The sequence below is a fragment of the Halyomorpha halys genome, unplaced genomic scaffold, assembly GCF_000696795.3.
Source record: "Halyomorpha halys isolate HHAL.00 unplaced genomic scaffold, Hhal_1.1 Scaffold485.1, whole genome shotgun sequence".
Lineage (NCBI taxonomy): Eukaryota > Metazoa > Arthropoda > Insecta > Hemiptera > Pentatomidae > Halyomorpha > Halyomorpha halys.
Window position 1 is genome coordinate 596,072 of NW_027114369.1, and position 7,980 is coordinate 604,051.

Genomic DNA, 7,980 nt, shown 5'->3' on the forward strand with positions numbered 1-7,980 from the left:
TTTATTTATATATATAGTTTTATCTATTTTATTTTTATTTATATAATTTTTTTTCTCTCTAAATGATGGTTGTTGTCTTTTTGTTTTTATAGCCCTGATGAAGACCTGAAAATCAGGTCGAAACGTCGGCATAAATAAATATTTTTTGTTTATTTATGTTGTTTCTTTGCTGGCCGCACCCTCCGACCATCTTCTCCAATCCTTAATTTGGTTGGCGAATCTTCTATGCTCTAAACTTCGGTGTTAGATCGCAAGCGATTTATGCAAAAAAAACACCTGTACGTGTAAAATATTTTTCTGATTCATGCGATTATAAGAAATTCAAAATGATTTAATCAAACATTACGATAAATGTTTGTTCAGAATTATACAGAAAACTACTTTCTGCTAAATATCTATAATAATAATTACAAACGCTTAGCGATCCCTCCAAACCCAAATGTACTAAGCCTTAACGTTATCTACGTTTCGGTCTGCCCCTCGGACGTTCACACGTCGGTTCATTGTTTATCATCAGCATACCCTAGCACCGGTATTTTACCACCTTAAGTTAAACCCTTTTCGGTATTAATCACATTTTTAATAGTGCTAGATTTAATAAGATAGATAAGATCTTCGAATACGACAAATAAAATTTTATTGCTAAACCGGAAACTTATTAAAGGTATTTGCTTTTTATAAGATAAGCATTGTATTAAAGGCTATAAAATTTATATTAAGGCTCTGTTGGCAAGAGACCAGCTGCTATAAAGGACGCTAGGAGCTCTGACCTACTGAATATAATGCAACGAGGTTTTTATATATGATAATAACCTTTATTCATTTGAATAAAATTTCTATTAAACATAACAATAATAAACACAGTGACATTTATAGACCAATATATCGCTAAGTTGTCCATTCAGATCATTTGTCATCCGTATAAGTCCACCATTCCTCACGGATAGCTGTGAACGGATTAAAGCTCTTCTATCGATTAGATATTCAATTCAAAAATCATAAAATATCACATTTTTGTAATAATTATTATGACCCACTCTGTGATAATTTAGGAATACATGTACTACTCAATGATTTATATTTTAACTATTTAGAAGCAGAAATGGGTGTACCAAGAGGGAGGCAGAAAGGAGCAACTGCCCCCCTACCTAAAAGTGAAAAAATTATTAATTTAATAAAAAAAAAATTTCTTGCAAATAATTATAATAACTAATAAAGAACTGCTATAATTTTTGTTTTCATTCTCCTTTTCCGTGCTGAAATGTCACAACCTGATTCACATTGCCCCCAAGTTTGATCCTGATTACGCCCTTGGAACCAGATATGTTTATTCCGACTAGGACTTAATTCCCTCGGTTCTAGTATTTTTTTAATTATACCAGTAGACTTAAGCGGTTACTACTATATCGACGGCATACTATATTCACAGTAGTGCTAAATATATGGAAATTAACTTAACAAAAAATGCAATTAAAGGTTGCCACTATTAGGAAAATTACAATTTTTCAATTAATTTTTTCACTGAACTAATATAAATATAATTAGGTCGTAATTTTCCTAAAAGAGAGAATTTTTAATTGTATTTTTCGTAAATTTGGTTTCCATTTATTCAGTACTGCAGCGAAATAAGCCATCGATGTGGTAGTTTGCTTTATCATATTTTGTACAACTCTAATTCAATTCAAATAAATTTATTAAAATGTAAATCTATTATTCAAACTTAGTATCCATTAAACTAATTAGAATCATAGAACGGTTGGTAAACAAGATATTGATGTAGGTAATAAAAAATAATGTTCTAATTTAAGCATTTAAAACTTGATTTCACTGAGAACTATCTACTATAGGTACATCATTTAGTCACAACCGAAATCCATGCATAATTAAAAGTAATTAAAAGTTTCTCAGAGTGGTTTTACGCACCAAAAAATTAAAAAATAATAACAAAAAATTGACCTAAAATTACGCAAAGTATATTTGACCTCTTATCTTATAAGCAGCACGCATTTTTTTTAACATAAAAATGTTGTATTGAAAGTAAAAATCTTTAAAGACCCTAAAGTTACTTGGTAAATAATTATAATACTAATTGTAAACAATTAACTGGTGTCTTCTTCTCGGAAGATGGCAGGGGAGGAAATATATGGTACTAGAAAAGAAATATGATGTAATCTTACATGATATGTGGTCAGCATCCACTCATAGCCACCAGGTCATTCTAACTTAATGAAAGGCAGGTACTTACTTCGCCGAAGCTATTTGTGTAGGGGTCATCTTAATAACGGCTGAAACAAAAAATATATACAATTATTTAACATATCTCCGATCCAGAATTTAAAAATGTTGATATAGCCCTTTTTGCCGATGATACCATACCGACACAATCGTTAACAAGCTAAAAGATGCTTTCAAAAAAATATTTAAATTCTTTAAAAAATGTGGATTAGGTTTAAATATTGATAAAATAAAAGCCATAATTTTCACGAAACGCCTATACTTCCATCAACCATAGATTTAAATAACACCATTGCCCTTCTGTCAAAACAGTTAAATACTTAGGAGTCACTTTAAACAGCAAACTATTATTTAAGCACAACATCAATTCGAAATTGGAAAACGCAAGGAACATTTTATGTAAAATGAATCCATAACTTAATAAAAAATCAATATTATCTAGTAGAAATAAATTGATACTATATAAAGCAGTACTAAGACTCATCTTAACTTGTTCCTGTCCCGTATGGAGTTTTACTAGTTCAACTAAGATAAAAATAAAAATAAAAGTTTACCAAAACATGTCAGAATTGTTAATAATTATTCATATACTATCATACACTAGAATATATAAAATGCACCCTGAAATATAGACACCGTGCAGTATTACATATATAAATTGACACAGGATTTCTTCCTATCTTGCCTCAACTCATTAAACCCTGTAGTAACAGAAATAAGACATTAAAATAAAACTACAACCCGTACATATAAACACAAAAGAATCAAACATGTAATGTTAATATAAATCTAAGATATGTGTTTCATGTTACTGAGTGGTACGTATTTTATTGTATTCAATGTTATGTATTTTATTTTAATGTTTTGGTTCCTGTTCTGTTTCAAAACGTTAAAAAAAATAATTTTTCATTCGGGGCTACTAAAACTACTAGAAAACATAAGAGAACGTCATTTAAAGTATAGTAAATTTGCTAAAATATACGCACTAATACAGCTTTTTAAAAGCAACATTTCATATAAATGTATGGAATGTACTCAAAGATCAGTAGTTAGTGAATTTATTTTGAAAAATCTATATCTGAGGAACTATGTAACGTACATATGTCTAGTAACAATGGAATTAAAGCTAGTTTAATTTACTATAAATTAGGTAATGACCTTTACCTTTGTAGGAAGTTTTCAAGATATTTGCTAAAATAAATTGATTTATAGTTGTTAGGACAATAAGTTTGATTTAGGAATATCTTTATTTCAGAAACCTCAAGACGTACAGAATTGTGCTAGAACTCAAATTAAAGCTAGCTAAATTTACTATAAAATAGTTTATAACGTTTATCTTTGTAGGAGTAGTAGTTTTCATGATATTTTACAAAATAATTGCACATAATGCTAATTTCTAGTTGTCAAAATTAAAACAGAGAAAGTTTAACTTACTATAAATTAGTTTATTACACGTATTTTCGTAGTATTAGTAGTTTTTATGATATTCCCTAATGAATATAAATTTGTCACATGTTTGTACGAACAACTATAAATGAATTTATTTTAGCAAAAATAATAAAAACTACAACTCCTACGAAGATATACTTCATAAACTACTGTATATTCAATTAAACTAGCTTTAATTGAAAAGCACATCGCCTTCTTTATAAATTATAACTCCTCTTCGATTTTTATGTTTTTAATTTTATTTAATTTTTTTTCTATTTTTTTTTAATTTTTCTATTTTTTATTTATTTTATTATTATTTTTTTTTTATTTTTTTTTTACTTTTATCATCCCATAGGCGTTGATGACCAGAGGGTTTTACGCCTTTAAGCAAAAATCAACAACAACAACAACTAGCTTTAATTTAAAGGTAATAAACATCTGTACGTGGAATGGTTTTTGAGATATAGATTTCTCAAAATATAATCATTGATTATATTTTAAGATTTTTAGTGTTGGTAGTTTTAATGATACAGAGCTTGGAATGAAAAAATATTTTTTTTAACGTTTTGAAACAGGCACTATTTTTATACTCCCTAATCATACTTGGCAGACTCATTAATTTTGAATTGTGATTATATAGTATTCAATTGATAGAGCTCTTGTAGTTTTGTTCTTCTTAAACGCTGCCCTGATCATCTTCAAATTTACCAAATGAAGCCATGTGCAGGAAAAGACGACATATAAATCAATCTAATTAAAATACCAACTGAGAATTTGTAGAGAGAAATTTAATTAGAGTTTATAAAAAATTATAAAAAGGAAGATATACATACTTATTTATGTTCTGAGAAAAATATATCCTAAGGAAGAATATATGTACAGACAGACTTGTGAGTGTGTGAGCGTTTGACATTTTTTGAATAGGGGCTGCTTTGAAGAAGTGACTCCCTGAATGAGGTGGTGAAGAATTAACATGACCTGCTAGTTAGTGAGGCGCCTTGGAAAAGCGATCAGGCATCGACCTGGAAGGTAAGAAAGTTGTCACCGTGGAAACCTCTCAATCGGAACTACAAAAAAGAGGGAGGCAGAATGGCCTGAGAGTTCCCTGGAAGGCGGCCCCTCAGTCCAGAAGCCAATATCTCCAGGCCATGCTCCCTATCTCCATCCTAGATGTTTGTTGACATTATTGTTCCTGGGACCATCCCTTATAGTCAGCTGCTCACTGCTCAGTGTCGATTTCTTACCCTCTTATCGCAGTACAGATTTTTTAGTGTTCTTTTTTTTTTGACAGGCTCTAAAGTGAACTTGTTGCCACCGAGGTATCACCCCATTAGCCTCCAGTGAGGGCTGTTAAACCTCAGGCTTTCAGGTATATTCTACTCATCGTTTAAAATGGCCTCATTTGTCCTACTCCTGAGTCATAGATAAATTCATTTCATCTAGTTAGTTTTATTAATTATTTATCACCGCTTATGGTATGTTACTCAGGTGATTACATAGTTATACATAAGGAATAATAATAATAGTAATTTATTTATTTGTTTATGGGCCAAACCCCGCACGACTAGGGTTAGCCTGTAAAATACATCAATTGTAATTTTACAAAAATGGTGAGTTAAAGATCGTTTATATAAACTAATAACAAACAACCCAAGCTCGGCTATCTACATTCGTCAGAATAAAACAAAACAGAAACGTCAATTCATATTTAATAACATAAGAAAAACTAAACAAACATACTTCCTATTGGGACGAAAGGTATCCAGATCTAAGCAAAAGGTTTTGTGTTACACATATAAAAATAATAAATCCTGATGGTACAGACAGAAATTCATACAACTGATTTCGGTTAATATTGCTTAGTTTCGCCATGTATCGGATTCGGGTCTCATGATACGAGGTTCAATTTGCTAAAAAATGGAAACAATCCTCCAGGGTCGCTCTATTGCAAGTTGGACAAAGCTTCTGTCCGTCCAAAATGTATTTGTGTGGACCGGCACTTTGAGTAAATGCATATTTACAGGAGAGTCAAATAGATTACCAAGTCAGAGTTGGGCAATTATATTCTCAAATAAGCTATAGGGTAACTGATTAATGAAGACTCTACCGTACCACGGGTTATAGGTCGATTCTCGTACTGACAAGGGGTCTATCTTTATCTTTGACAGTTTCCCTATATCTATCCAAGATATCCCGCATTCTAATTCTGATACTTACCGTATCATTGAATATATGTTAAGCTGGAGTAGCTTTAAATAACATTGTTTCACGAAGCGAGTACAACTCAACAAGAGTTTGCTTTAAAACGTGATATCCCACAGGGATGGGTGACACTTCTAGTCTTACCATAAAATGTGGGGTGTTTCGTGGCAAACACTGTAGTCGCTTGTAGTACTTCTCTACATAAGAAATAAATGCATCTATATTACATAAATACATTAGAATATAACTAGCTTGCTAAAATCACGAAGTGCTGGCCCATTTATTAAGCCTACCATCTAACGTACTAAAACGTTACTAATATACTAAATACATACCAACATGCTAAAACTCTTTCCAAAGAGTTCTAAGCATTAGCAACAATCCGTAATGTTTAAATGAATTTGAACTTTTCCAAAATAGGGTAACATATGTGCCACATATGTAAAATATCAGAAATATCGCTCATCCCCAAGAAAAGTGACACAACTCATAAATGCAAAATTTTTTGAAAAATACCACGAGGCTTAGATTGAAAGAGTATAGTTTTTTTTATGTTTTAAGTTTTTATGGTTATGACAATCAATACATAAAGGCGATATTCTTTCAAAGATAACAAGAGCATTGAAATCGAACATTAACCCCAGATACCGATGACTGAAGTTTGAGCCTACTTAAACCTGAAGCATATTTAACATTTAGGCTAAATTAAAAATAAATAGCGAATTAGCCAAATAAGAGTAGAAAACCCAGAAAACATCAAACTACATGTAAATATGCAAAAGTAATTTCAATAATGGTTTGTATCACATCATACTACATTGTCCAACCTTTCAAAAAAAAAAAAATTATATATCTTAAAGCCACCCATAAACGTATCTTGAGACCTACAGAACATCGAAAATAGTGGAGCTAAATTGAACAGACTCTATGTTTACATTGCGACAGTATGTAATAAGTTTGATTTTGTAAGTGGTATATAAATAGTAATATGTAAAAAGTTTTCAAAGCCAATTAATATCGGTACTTATATTAGGCTTTCGTTTATTTAAAATAATTCTCGTTATTTTAACTTTAATATAATGGAGTAAAGAGTAGATAATATATTTAGATAATAGTTTGTATTATCCAGTTTGTTTTATATTTTGTTACGATGCACTAGATTCAGGTTTTGTTTTATAACTGTATTTTATGTAATGCAATTTATACAAGACTTTGTCTTTCACAAATAAAATATATTCTATTCGAATGGTTATGACAATTAACCAGATTTTTAAAAATATTTTAATGTCAGTTTTATTGTATTTTTAAAAGGTTTTTCAACTATCTCATTTTTGAGTTGCGTCTGTAATCTTGGGGTGAGGAGTATGCATAACCGGCGATAAAGTTATATTTGATTTATTATTAATAATAGAATAAATATACTCGATTCGTTCTGTCAGCAGTAATATATTTTTAATCACCTGTTGTGAGTGAATGACTGGTTAGTGATTGCTGTCAGTTGTAAGTTTCTTACGAGTAGTAGAAGGTGTAAGGGAAATGTTGCAGAAAAAAAATGAAGCAGAATGAATAATTATTGACGTTAACAAGTATTCGTGGAAGCCCGTGATACGGGCAAATATTATTATTAAATAAATTCAATATATTACAAAAAAAAAAAAAAAGAGAAAGAGAGAGAAACATACCAAATGAAATACGGCCTAGTAACGTTTCGATAAGATAATGCAAATTGAAGGCAAATTAATTAAGATTAGGAAGGAAAAGAAAAACGAAAACCGTTTCACTAAAAAAACTAAACCTGGAACAAAAAGAAGCAAAGAATGTCACTTGATTGGTCCTGCCATTTTTTCCTCGAATTCCAGTGTCGTATCAACATGTATCCTATACTTCGGAATTTGGTTTACAAATTATTCCCTTTTGAAAAGTATCGTAAATTATGTAAGAATCAAAATATACATAAGTTAGGGTGATGGATTACTCGAGCAACTCTTGGGCTTTGACGTCGCTCAAATCATAAATAAAAAAACTAAATTAAAAATGAAATAACAGCAATATGAATCTCCACTCATTGAGCAATAACAGGAAACGAAGTAACATGTAACATGTACATGTAGA